Source organism: Boleophthalmus pectinirostris, unplaced genomic scaffold (genome assembly GCF_026225935.1).
Source record: "Boleophthalmus pectinirostris isolate CB_2022bp ecotype Guang Dong unplaced genomic scaffold, ASM2622593v1 HiC_scaffold_13, whole genome shotgun sequence".
NCBI classification, from domain to species: Eukaryota; Metazoa; Chordata; class Actinopteri; order Gobiiformes; family Gobiidae; genus Boleophthalmus; species Boleophthalmus pectinirostris.
Window position 1 is genome coordinate 17,507,617 of NW_026571036.1, and position 14,405 is coordinate 17,522,021.

Below are 14,405 nucleotides of genomic sequence, written 5' to 3' on the forward strand. Positions count from 1 at the left end.
TTTTAGTCTGTCTACATCTCTAACGCTCAAAATGCTCTGTTCCACCTTGTGACAGAGATAACAGCAACCTTCCACCTTTAGTTCAATAGAGATTACCAATTCCAGGACTGAAATTACCCAAATCATTTTAGTGAAGATGCATGAAGTTTAAAAACACCATGGAGCACTTCCTGTATTGACACATTAACACAAGTATGAATATGTGTTTGGTGAGGAAACAACATAAGATCAGAAAAGGGCACAATATGGGCTCTTAAAACAAAATTCAGTCCATATTATGTGGTATTATGTTGTGTCAACCATACTATAGCAGACTCTCAAAAAACATTTGCAGATCATCATTGCAAGACTTGACGGTAATGTTAAGGTATTGCTCTTATGTTTACTCACTATATTTGACTGTAGAAATGACTGGAGAGGCCTTGAATACATTAGGATGCAAAAACACCTAATTTAACTCGAAGATTTAAACTCTCATAATATGTAAAATGATCTATGAAAGTCAATATTTTTCAAATTTCAAGTACAGTAGGCACCACTTTCCAATAAACTACACCCAAAGGGCCTAGATTATGATGTTTTCTCATCACAAACATACCTGGAGTTTTGTTTTATACACACGTGTTTAAAATAAAACACAAATCTTCCATATTTAGGCTGTTCTACTCTCAAACACAAAACACTCTGTTCCACCTTGTGATGTCATGCAGCAATACAGGAAGTACTCCATACACCTTCACTAGAATCGTTTAGATGATTTTAGTCTTGGAATTTCTACTGAACAAAAGATAAAAGGTAGCTGTTAACTTGAAAACTACCACTACATGATATCAAACATGTGTGAATGAAACCAGAGACAACTCTGGGTATGTTTTTGTGGAGGTACCATTATTATAACATGAGTGAAAGTTTCGTAATCTAAGTGTTGCTGATTAAACATTATTATGTCATAGCATAGACATGCCCTCACCTCTGCTCTCTCTCCGGGATACAGAGTGTGTTTATTTAAGCTCTTCCACTTGTCCCTTCAATCCAACATCAATGCTATTAGACCACTATAGAGATCTACAGGCTCTTTACTTGTCTCTGCTGACTGCTAAACTTGATCTTAATCTGCCTGCCTGCCTGTGTCCTGCCTGTCACGTGTAATTCCCAATCTTTAAACTTCCAGGGACAATTTAAACAAACAGTGGGTTGACATTTCAATCGACAACAACTCTTTTCTGTGGCTCACTTCGGTGGAATTAATGTTGAAATTACACAGACATCCAGCTGAGGACAGTGGCGTGGCATGTGGACAGGCAGCTCCGCATGAGGCCCATCTTCTCTTCCGGATGGACTTATCTCTGCAGTAACTCAATCAATAATGGAGCCCACGACGGGCTGTGATGAAGGCAATACAGAGTCTGGATAACACACGCCACTCACCCACTGGATCAGTGCAGGGTGTGGTTATCAGTAAAAGCAATGATAACAATACATTTTCATATAATTCATTCATTTAAATGAATTATATATTTATAATTCATTCATTTAAAGGTGCACTGTGTAACTTTTGTGACACCTGCTTATTTCCATGTAATTGTTATTACTGTGCCTGAATGTTCCACAGTATGACATACATATCCATCTCCATGGAAACAATCAGCCCGAGGCCAAGTCACAGGTGAGATCTGTGAAGCAGTGACCCTGCACACATTAAGACACATTCAGGCATATTTCTCTTTCCTTGTAATTTAAAACACATATTTTGCTTGAGCCTGCTATGTACTTATAGTCTGTGACGCACATGGATCATTATGCTCTAATTTGCACATTTTAAGCGTACAACGACTTAATAAAAGAAACAAGTCCACTAACTTCCACATTAGAAAACTGCATCACGTAGTGTATTTTTTTCATTTGAATCCTACGTGTATCACCAATTAAGAAAATTTAATTGGACAACAAGCAAGCCCAGAGAAGTGTGTGTATATGCCAGTGGCGTTGAAACCGGGGATTGATTGGCAATATGGCGTCTTGAAAATAAGCAATTAAAGATGACTCAAACATGCACAAATCACTCCAAATACAACATCGAGAGGGTAAATGAGAAAGCCAAACAACTATAACATGGTTAAAAGGTTTGAAAAGTAAATTTAGCATAATAGGTCTACTTTAATAAATCTCTTTGAGTAGATCCATAAAAATGCACAGATCTTATTGTTGCCATGAGAAATCTTTTATGGATGCCTCTTTTGAAAGCTTGAGACAAAGTACATGCAGTGGTTTACTGTGATGTATTTCCCTGTAGATCCCTCACATTTTCATCCTCCCTCACTCCATAACTGAATTTAGGTTATCACACTTCGCACACAAATCCTTATTCTTATGAATCTGACTAGAACCGCCTGTCCCTAAGTAAATGCTGCCATTTTTCCTAGCAGTGAATTACAAATTGGGCACTGTCCTTTTCTCGCTTTGTAACAGATTAAATCAAAGTCAGTCTTTCCTTGCGGCCCCCAAAACAAGCTGAGCAAATAAAGTGGTCTAAACACATGCATTATTCATGGAGCTCATAAGACATTCTGCCTGGGTCGGACTTCAATCTGAGACAGGCAGCGGTGGGACCTGTGAGGGAGCCAGAGATGTGAGGAAACATGCAGGTGCTCTGTCTGCACCTGTCAGTTGTGCAGGTTTACTGTGGAGTCTGGACTTTGTTATTCTAATCAAGTACACGAATATGCTGCATTTATCTGTAGCTTTGGGTGATTTAAGTTGCAGAGATATTAAATGTGTTCTACTACTGTGTTCTATTACTAGTACTACTACAACTACTGCTGCTGTGGAGGCGCTGACACCCGATAATGCCAGAGGACGACCGATGATGACGGATGACGGATGGCGACGATGGATGACTACGACAATGGAAGATGAGAGACAATGACCTACGATACACAATGGCCGCTGCTACTACTACTATTACAACAACTACGCTGACTACTATTGCAATGACTACTACAACTACTGTGACAACTACTATGATTATAACGATGGACGCCGACGGACAACGCCTGATGACACCTGGTGACGATGACCACTGATCAATGCCCAATGGACAATGATGGTGCCCAACGACGACAAAAACACACCCAAAAAACCTGTTATTATAGACATGTTACAACTTACAATGGCGACAACTATGACTACTACTAAGACTATGAAGATGACCACTATTATGACTACTACTACATTTACTGCCACTACTACTGGTATGATGACTACGATCGACCTGGAATTTGTATCATACATTTTGATCATTTATTGTTGGATTTATCTGAAAACTTCTCCAGTAATTAAAGTCACAGACTAATGTTTTGCTGTTGTAATGTATGTAAATAGACACTAGAGAAAAATGTGGGTTACGTGCCTTGCTCAAGTACTCAGTGTCATTCCTGGAAATGGGAATTGATCACCAACCTTTATGTCAAAGGAAGAGTACTTTAGAAAATGATCTGCTCTTATAGAAATGTAAAAAATTCACTTGGACAAAATGTATAGCTTGACTTTGTGATATGGCTCGCAGACCTAAATCTTACACTGTCCAGTTTTGGTGAAATCTCATCCCTCTCTCTTTGTACTTGAAGGTAGTCCCTGTGCTGCTCATTAGCTCTGGCCTTTCTTCTGTCCACTGCTCCAACCCTCGGCCGCCATCTTGTTCCGCTCGACTTGGACTAACCATCCCACCAGGGACAGTGACGCTCCCAACGCTGGAACAGTGCCACAACAAACACCACAAAATAATGAGAGGTAAGTCACGGAGAATCAATCAAGCGGTCGATAGCAGACACTGTGTTTGGCCTTTCAACGGCTCAGGTGAGAAGAAATAAACTGTGATGGTTCAAAGTTAGATCCAACTTCCGATGGAAACGTCCTTGAATGCAGCGTATACTTAAAAGAGCAAGTAAAATGTTATAGGCTGGGTTCACTTGACTTCACAACATTTGAATCCCCTTAATTTAAAATTTAGCTGGAGGACATGTCAGAATTCTGTGGTAGATTTGGCTTGTGTCTATTTTTGTCTATTTTTGTTATGTGAATGGGGTGTCATTATTCAGACACAAAGACGTAATTGGTGTCAGTAAAGATTCTAAGTAGAAGATTAGTCAATCCCTTTGTTATGGTAAAATTTGGCATTTGTGGATCATAAATTTGGCTATTTCCTTGAAACACAATGAATTTCCCATAATGTAATGTAAGCCCCTAGCTGGATTCATCAGCAGGTTTCACTTCGTGGAAACCGTCTGACTTCACAGCATTAGGGTTCGTTTGCTTGACGGTAGGCGGGTACCTTTTATCGCTGCTATTTGAGCGTGACATATGTAATGGGCCAAATCCTGTAGGAAGAAGGGCAATAATGTCTTTCCCCTTGATAAAATTCACCAAACAATTCTCTTTGTTTCGGCTTTAAATCCTCGACCTCGGGAATCGTTGCCAACAGAGAATGTATGACTTTGTCTACATCCATTTCGACCTCTTAGTTTACTGTTGTGCTGTTCCACAAAAGGGACCCAGACAGGCTCTTGAGTTTGACGTCATGGCGTCACAGCTCTTCGCTGATTGGCCGGTGTGCGGGGCTTATCCTCCAAACAAATAAATTAAAATTAAAATTCTACAACTTCCGGGGTTCTTGCAAACCGACTAGTGTATTCCGATTTCTGACCTAGTCGCTGGAGAGAAATGAAATTGAGTGGAGGCACTAGGTGGCACCAGCCTGGCTAATAAGCCCTCCGTCTGAAAAAATGGAACAGTACTACTGATAACCACATTTTTCTTCTTCTATAACCAATTCAAATCATGTGCCCCTAACCTTTTACTGTTTTAATTCTTCCATTCATCTGTTAGTTTAATTACATAAGCCATGTATGAAAAGTAAAAATATGATTTAAATGACTAGTCAAACTTTATTGATCCACAAGGGAAATTATTTGGACAAAGTAGCTTACACATCACAATTATAATAACAAAGAGCAAAAATATAATTGGTAATCATAAATTCAGACTTTCTACCATCAATCTGCAGTTTTCTCAATTCGTTATAAGGCTCAGGCTTTCTTCTGCTCTTGATTATGTGGACATCTTGGTGCGCAACAATAATCCACAATCTCTGAAACTCCTCTAAAGTTTGTTCACTTCCCACATATGGTCCAGTTTCTTTGGGAGTTCTCAGCCGTGACCTCTGCCAGCGTGGGATTTGGAGGTGCATTGCGTGACGACAACTGCAGGAGCTGTATTGTGTCATAATTTAGGTTTGCATGAACCAGAGTTTGTGTTGTGTTGGCCTTGTTTGGACATGGGGCTCCTGTTACAGATTTAAATGTTCAAATTTGTTGTATTTTTGTTATATTTAATCCACTTTGTAAAAAAATGCCTTTGTCCGAACTGTGGTCTCTGTTGCTACTTTCCTGTGTAGTCTGTGAAACTGTTTGTTTGTGTTCTTTCTGACCACCAAAAGATGAAAGGAGACGCTCTATCCTCAGATTCTTCGAAATCTCTTCCTGCACAAATTCCAACATGCCCATTGAGGACTAGAGTGTTATTTTCAGCAGGGTTTAGAATGAGAATTAATTTTAGATTCAAATTTCCATTTTTTATCATTTTTGCAGCTGGCACTTGGGACCCGCTCCCAAGAAGCTCCATTGAATCTACACTATTTCACCAGATAAACAAGTCTGATGTGATTAATTGCTTACAGCCTAAATGCCAGGCTGCTTAATCCAATTTGAATCTACTGAACATTGATTTGAAAATGTATCTCATTGTCCGAGCAGTTCCCTTGTTTACTTTGCAGTTTCGATATAGTGCTGTTGTATGAAATTATGTGAACACCACGACTGGCAATTACCCCAAATGCCAGCACTATCATTTGCATGTAAATTGCCTTTTTTATTTTCCCAAGGTCAGTGTGAGCCTAACCCAGTCTGAGTGAAGTGTGTGTGTTGTCTTTGGGAGCACTTCCTCTGTGAGACCAATATCCTGTTTAATGTGATGGTTCTATTAGGCCTAGATGAAGATAGCATCACTGTAGCAATGTGTTTGGAAAATGCAGTAGCAAGAAATGTTTGTTAAAATAAGAAATATTATGCCAAAGTAATTCAAAAACTCTTACATTTGAGATTTCATTTGTGATACTGACAAATTTACAGAGATTACCACTTCACTGCTAGGCTTCTATCCCCTACATAGGGCACTATAAAGAGGTCATGACATTTTTAGTGATTTTCGAATGTCCAGTGAGTGAAAAAGTAGTACACTCAGAACGACCCACAATGCACCTTAAAAAGTAGTGTCCAGTGATGGTCAGATAAGTCAATATATTCTACAATACATGGAGAGAGTTGGAAAATAAACAGCAGACAGCGACAGGTCTTTAACTAGACACAACACGACTGAATGAAACAGATATTTCATGCACTGACCCAGTTAATAGAGTGACGGTTTCCTCTTCTCAGCCAAAAAGATGAAGAGTCCAATCCGTTTACATGAGTTCCATAAGTCATATTTGATTCATATTTTTTAAAGAAATTAATTTTTGTTTGAGTTTAGCTGAAGTTTTTTTGACACATACATCAGATTCATGTGATCTGAAAGTAGTGGGCTGAGAGTGCCCTATGTAGTAGAGTAGTCCTCTAAAGAGTGTAGTGATAATGTAGTGTTTGAGGGGTTAGGGACCAGAGTGGACATTCGGACACAAGTCAGTTTACATCTTCTAACTTGTACTCTAATACTTGTACTTTTATTGGGCTGTTTGACTACTATATTGTACTTCTGTCACTTTGATCCTCTATTGATCCTAGTTTAGTACTGAGGAAGAGGTATATTTACTTACAGGTGCACTGTGTAACTTTTCTGGTGTAGGCTGCTTGTCTCCATGGTGACGTTATTACTTTGTCTGCGATGTTAGTATTAAACAAATATATATTTTTATTCATTCAGTTACAGGTGTGTTTATTTCTCAAAACTACCGCAAAAACATGAATTATTATTACAGGTCCACTTCCCCACTGATCTAACCTGTAAATTGGCCTGGTAATGTGGTTTACTTGTCTCCATGGAGATAGTTAAATTAAATGCCATACTCTAGATAATTTCTGAAAAAAACAACAACACTGAAGTGGTGAACCCTCTGCCAATAAAGTTACACAGTGCACCATCCATCCATTTTCTTCCGCTTTATCCGGGGCGCGGAGGCAGCAGTCCAAGCAGGGATTCCCAGACCTCCCTTTCCATGCACACTTCCTCCAGCTCCTCCGGGGGGATCCCAAGGCATTCCCTGGCCAGCCAAGAGACACAGTCCCTCTAGCTTGTCCTGGATCTTCCCTGGGGCCTCCTCCTGGTGGGACATGCCCGGAACACCTCCCGAGGGAGGTGTCCAAGAGGCATCCGGAACAGATGCCCGAGCCACCTCAACTGGCTCCTCTCAACGTGAAGAAGCAGCTCCTCCCTGCGTGACTGAGCTCCTCACCCTATCTCTAAGGGAGCGCCCAGCCACCCTGTGGCGGAAACTCATTTCAGCCACTTGTATCTGCGATCTTGTCCTTTCAGTTATTACCAAAAGCTCATGACCATAGGGGAGAGTAGGAACGTAGATTGACCCATAAACAGTGCACCTTTAATATCAAATTACATTATAGTCCTGCTTTTGAGGTAGTATGGTAATGTGGCCTTATAGTTACATTGAATTGCAATTTTTGTCACAAAAATCAACTTCATTTTCCTCCATGCTAACTAACATACCCAGGGTGACAAAATAAAAGACAGGGACAGCCCTGGTTTGGGTTGGTTAGTAATAATAAAATTATGAAACAAGTACGTAATTATGGAAAATAGTTCTGCACTTGGCACTAATGAGTCAGTATATTCACATTTTCTTTGTGTTTTGATCATTTTTAAGCAGCTTTTTTGTATTTTACAGAAACAAATGAGAATTTATGCCTTCCTTTGCTGTTGGCAGAGATCAGATTGGTCAAAAATAGGGACACATGGGACATTTCTTGTATAAAACTAGGACAAATCAGTGGTTTTGGATAAATCCACTGGGACAGGGGACACAGGGCTCAAAACTGGGACTGTCCTGAGTAAATAGGGGTGTCTGGTCACCCTAAACATACCACCAGTCTAGTTGCTGTTCCATATGTTCACAGTTTAGCTCTTCGGTGTTTGCAGTGGAACCAAACAGGCTAAGCTAAGCCTTGAGCACATCCTTGTAAATCTGAAGAACACATCTCTTTCCTTCTTTAATCTGCCCTCCAGAGACAGGGATTTTCTCCTGTGTGACTCTGCATATGTTAGCCTCCTTAGCTATTGCCACTTAGTTTAGCAAAAACCCAACCAGCCGCTCTTGTGGAATGTAAATTGTTGGTTTAGATTTTTGTGTGTTTTATGTTGTTGCCTGTTATTAAAGAACCCATATGATGCTATTTTCTTATCTGTAATAGTGTTATTTCTTCATGGAAAACATACCTGGACATGTGTTTGGTTTCATTCTTACATTCACACACAAAACTTGCATATTTAGGTTCTTCCCTCAAACAGAAAACACTCTACAGAAAGTGCTCCACTGTGTTTTTACACTCCATACACCTTCACTAGAATCATTTGGATAATTTTAACCCTGGAATTTCTTATCTCTACTAAACAAAAGGTAAAAACTATCTCTACATGACATCACAAGGTGGAACAGAGCATTTTGAGCTTTGGAGATGTAGACAGACTAAAGATTACTAAGCATAACACAACTCCAGGCTTGTCTTTGAGGAGGTAAAAACATTTTAACATGGCCTGAAGTTCACTATTAACAACAATGAGTTTAGAAGCATGTTTCACTACTTTCAGAGGCCAGAATTTTGCTAACACTGCTACTTCCTGGTTCGCAGAGGATAAAAATGCTTTATAGAGATTAGATACAGACAGCACACAATAGTAAAAAGCAGTTTACAATATAACAGTACTGAGGTAAACCAAACACGAAAAAACAGGTACAACCAATTTGAATGGGCAATTTCCAAAGTTGCATGTGGATATGTGGTGTTCACATTCTGTTCTCACCAAACTGACCTTAAAAGTTTTTCATTGTAAGCTTCACGGCTCCACGGTGTTAGAACAGTTTGAACAAGGCCTTTACAAAACAAGACAACTTCTTTTTTTTCCTGACACAGCTGCAGAGGATTGAGAGAGTCTGTCTAAAAGTACATGAAACACATCATCTAGGCCAGTGTTTCCCAAACGTTTTTTTGCCTGGAGATTTCGTGCATGAAGAAAAAAGTGAGGAAAGGGGGTGGGGGGGTGTGCGGAGATATTGCAGACCTACATGCAGATCGTGACAAGGTGACCCCAAAAACATCTCTTGTGATCCAGTCTTTGGGAACCAATGATCCAGCCTGTGGACTGCTACAGAGAGAGAGATTGGGGAATAATACAAGTGATAATATTTCACCCTGGTAATTATTTATAAAGCCTTTAGCCTGAACTAAGCAGGTGCTCTGTCTCAGGGTGCAATGAAAAACAACATTTAGGTCAACCCAGTCAACTCCAATTCAATCAGTGATATGGAAGTTTGGGTCAAATGCCAGGAACAGGGACAGTAATATATAACTTGCCTTTTGATGCCAAGACACTTGCCATAGCACTAAGCAGGGTTATGAACTTACTGATACTTTGAAGCTGATGTCATCAACATTCGCTGGGGTATGATACAGTTTTTCAGTTAGTCGGTCTCACTTTTTTGTCAAAAATCCAGCAATTAAACAGGACCATGAACTCTTGTATTGATCACAGGCTCCTGAAAATGTGTTGTTAACTATTAAATCCATTTTGTTTGTTTTTTTTCCTTGGGTTTTCTGATGATCTTAAAACATTTTGACATGTTTGCAAATGTGTATATTGTCACACCATGGTAACTCCTGAACTTTCCACCACACAGATACATGTAGAACACCCCCAGCGTGATGTCACTGCAAAATATCAGGTTATAAATTCTAACTATTCATAATGTATAAATAGCCTACTGTAAAATGTTTTTGTTACCTCTCAGCCTGTTGAACTGAAATCATTTTACACTAGAACCTCGAAGGACTTGTACTTTGAGTGTGAAGGCCATAAAGAGGTTATGTTTTTGTTAGTTATGGCTTCCGTCCAGTCCTTGAGTATCACCATTTACATAGGCCTGGTATTCTGCCAATAAAATGTTTAGTCTCAGCGTCAAAACTCCACGCTGAGAGAAGTAACATCTGCCCTTTAATGTATGTTGTATATGCTTCTCATTGAAAAACTGTTAAAGGTTGTCTATGGCGCAAAATTGACTCTTGTGAGCTTTAAACGATGTTATAATGCTTTTACCTCATCAAAAACATACCTGGAGTTGTGTTGTGATCTCCAAAACTCAAAAGGCTCTGTTCCATCTTGTGATGCCATGTAGTGGTGGTTTTCAAGTTAAAAACATCAACATCATGAGGTCGAACAGTGTTTTCTGTTTGAGAAAAGAACTCATAGATCAGAAAATAGCGTAATACGAGCCATTTAATATCCCTTTTATGTAAGATATCCTTGTTTCCACTTGAAATACAAATAAACAGTTTTCTAAGGCATTGTTTCCTGCTGATTAAAATTGCTGTTATAGAAAATCATTCACCAAACAAACCGTCCTTTATATGTGCATGTGATGGCACTCCACTATTTCTTCATGCATTTAAATAGGATTATTACTGCAATGACTGATGGAGTGTACCTGTCGATTGGACTGTTCTGTAGTCATGTGTGGGTTGAACATTAGTCTGGGAGTGGTTTAAAGGTCTGAAGACAGTGTAATGGTTTTGAAGGTACAGAGTGCTGTGTAGTTGTTTCTTTGGTGCTCCTCTCATTCTCACTTCCTGTGACTCATCCAGCTCTGTGGGGATGTGAAGCTGTTAGACTTGTCACATCTGCAAATGTGCTGATGAAAAGTGTCAACGTTTAAAATAAACTGTTTGAATTCAATTACGCCAGTGTGGAAGAAGAAGTGATGAGGACTTTTGAGAGCTTAATATAGACTACCTGCATTGTGTCATGCCCCATTGTGTAATAATAAGGATAGACTTATATGATACTTTTTTGCAAACTCATAGTCAAGCACTTAACAATGTGATGCAGCATTCAATCAATTCAGTTCACTCATGAAGGCCTAAAATTCCCAAGCAAAGACTTGAGGGACACTTTACAAATGAAACACGTCATGCAGGCTGTGCACTGCTACAGAGAGATTGGGGAATAAGGGGGAAAAATATGATTATATTTCACTCTTGTAATTATTTATAAAGCCTTTAGCAGGTGCTCTGTCTCAGGGTGCAATGCAAAACAACATTTAGGTCAACTCAATCAACTCCAATTCAATCAAACTGTTGTCCTGACATATTTGTCCAGACACAGTTTGAGCAGGTACAATCACCTCTCTTGATTCACAACCTTCAAGTGTCCCCATAGCATTGAAGCTTGGGTCAAATTTGTCCTCTGTATTCGACCCATCCATCCTTCAGTACTGCTGGGATATCTCCTCAGAAGGAGTGAGCAACACAGTGCGGCGCTCGGGGACCCATCTCTGTGATCATGTTGCTAGGCTTGGTCAGGACTAAATTAGTTGGAGGATTTGAGCTGTGGTTCATGTTTTGGGTTGGTGGGGGAAACCGGAGTGCAGCCTCATTTGAAAAGAAAGGTCAGTCAGAACCTGGGATCGAACTTGGAACCTTCTTGTGGGCTCCAGAAGTGGGCTCCAACTAGCAACTGTCAGGTTAAATTGTAATATGAACACTGAAAAAGCATGTTTTCCTCTCATACTTCACTACACTTTACTATACATGAATTAAAACCGATTCAAGCTCATGTTGAGGTTTTATTGTTTTTGAGGTACATTACATAATTTATAATACATGCATTTTCTGGAGACTGTAACCTTAGTCACTACTTGCCTAACCTTAACTTAACCTTATCTTAACCTATTTTAACCACCTACCAAAGTTTAAATCATGTTGTTGCTCTAAAAAGGATTTATATCATGGGGACATGGTTTATGTCCTGTACGGGAGACAGTTTCCCATAAATTGTGTATATACAGATTTCAGTTCCCACAGTATGATAAATACATGTCCATATTTCTCTCTGAAAGGACTGATGTTATAACCATAAAAACTGCATCATCAGATAAGAAATCAGAACACCTCATGTATTCTGAAATATGTCCAAAACAAGCTTTGAAAGACGGCGCCTGACTGAGATCAAACATCAGCGGCCCCACTGCGCTCCCCTGTGGTACCACACACAGTGCAGATACACCGCTCTGTGCAACATACTTGAATTTGGAGTAGTGTCCTGAGGGATCCCACATCACATGAAGAGGTCTCACTCTGTCATGTAATTGTATATAATGTTCAGAGGAGCTTAGCTGAGCAGAAAATTGAACAGAAAACACTCAAGTCATCAGATCAGTGTTTGGAGTGAAGAGGGGGAAGGGATGAAGATTGTATCAGTGATTCATTATACGCAATGGGCTGTTATGGCATTTTAAACACTAGCTTTTTATAGACTACTGCAAAACTGCCTCTCCTGCTGTGTCCCTAATAAGTACTCTGAGCCCTATACTCACACATTATGGGCTTATTACTTTTAACCAAAATCCCTTGTGTGTATTTGGAGTTCCTGCTAGCTCACTGCACGCTTTTATGTGTATTTTCTTTATCCAAAAATCCTGCCCTTGTTTTTCTTAGATCCCAGAAGAAGGCCAACTTCCTCGAAATCTCATCTGCAGTCTAATGTGGATGCTTAGTCAGATGGAGCTCATTCTGGGATACACTTTCATGTTTTTGTGAGTTAGGGATTGAACTGATTTCAATATGATAATTAGATTGATCAACTACTGAGATGCAACCTAGAATAATATTTTATAAGTTTTAGTGGGGTAGTCATGAGCATCAAGGGCAGGAGTCACAGTTTTATTTTGAAAAATTAAAGGCCATAAATGATTCAAAATTGACTCTTGTGAGTGCTTACCCATGTTATAATGTTGTTATCTCCTCAAAAACATACCTGGAGTTGTATTTTGTTTCATTCACACATTCACATTTTTATTAGTCTGTTTATACCTCCAAAGCTCAAAATACTCTGTTCCACCTTGTGATGTCATATAGCGGTAGTTTTGAAGTTAACAGCTATCTTTTACCTTTAGTTCAGTAGAGATTGACATTTCCAGGTTTGAGATCATTACATTACATGCAGATGATTCTAATGAAGGTAAACGGAGTTTAAAAACACAGTGGAGCACTTGTATTACCACATGACATCACAAGGTGGAATAGAGTGTTTTCTGTTTGAGAGAAGAACTAAATATGCAAGGTTTGTGTGTTAAACATGTATGAAACAAAACAGAACTCCAGGCATATTTGTAATGAGGAAACAACATTATAACAGACTGGAAAATGGAGTTAAATGGGCCCTTTAATTAGCCAGGCTGGTGCCACCACTCAATTTCATTTCTCTCCAGATCTGGAATTCTCTCTAGATCAGGAATTGGAATACACTGGATTGTTTGCAAGAACCCCAGAAGTTGTAGACTACGCACTGGCCAATCAGCAAAGAGCTGTGAAGCCATGACGTCAAACTCAAACACCTGTCTGGGTCCCTTTTGTGGTACAGCACAACAGTAAACAAAGCGGTTGAGATGGACGTAGACGAAGCCACACATTCTGTGTTGGTAATGATTCCCGAGATCGAGGATTTAAAGCCAGAAACAAGAGAATGTTTGGTGAATTTTATCAAGGGGAAAGACGTTATTGCTCTTGTTCCTACAGGATTTGGTGCATTACATATGTCACGATCAAATAGCAGTGATTGGTTAAATAAAACAGTACATGCCTACCATCAAGCGAATGAATCCTGATGCTGCGAGGCCAGACGGTTTCCCCGAAATGAAAACCAGCTGATGAATCAGACTACCCTGTAATAGCAAAGTACTGCAAAAGCATTGTTGAAGAATAACAGAATAGTATTTTTGCATAGTATTTTCAGTATCTACTGCATGGATCATTCTGTTTCCAATACATTTGTTATTAGATTAAATGATGATAAAATACAATCATTTAAAAGGAAAAATGACTGTATCATAATGGAGCCCTCATACACCTGAGGCCATGCACATACTCACAGATGAGGTGATGGATTTGTCATTTGCTTGTTGTGAGTCGTTCAGGTTATGATAGAATTTTCCTCCTCGCTCCACTGTCACCTTTAATGACCTCTGCAGAAAAATGGAGCCTCATTATTTCCATGGCTCTGTGTGACGCGGCTCAGATTAATACAGCCATTGAGCGCGCTGTTCGATATCCCATTTACGTCGTGCCGTA

At 39.5% G+C, this 14,405-nt stretch overlaps 1 long non-coding RNA gene across 1 annotated transcript in view; it reads left to right on the forward strand.

Moving 5' to 3' along the window:
• The window catches only part of LOC129407710 (uncharacterized), a 69,909-nt gene extending 66,788 nt beyond the window's left edge, over positions 1-3,121 (forward strand). Inside the window, exon 4 of the long non-coding RNA XR_008631685.1 lies at positions 2,803-3,121. This is a non-coding gene — a long non-coding RNA (uncharacterized LOC129407710). The remainder of the gene's footprint in view (positions 1-2,802) is intronic.
• Positions 3,122-14,405: the final 11,284 nt, after the last annotated feature.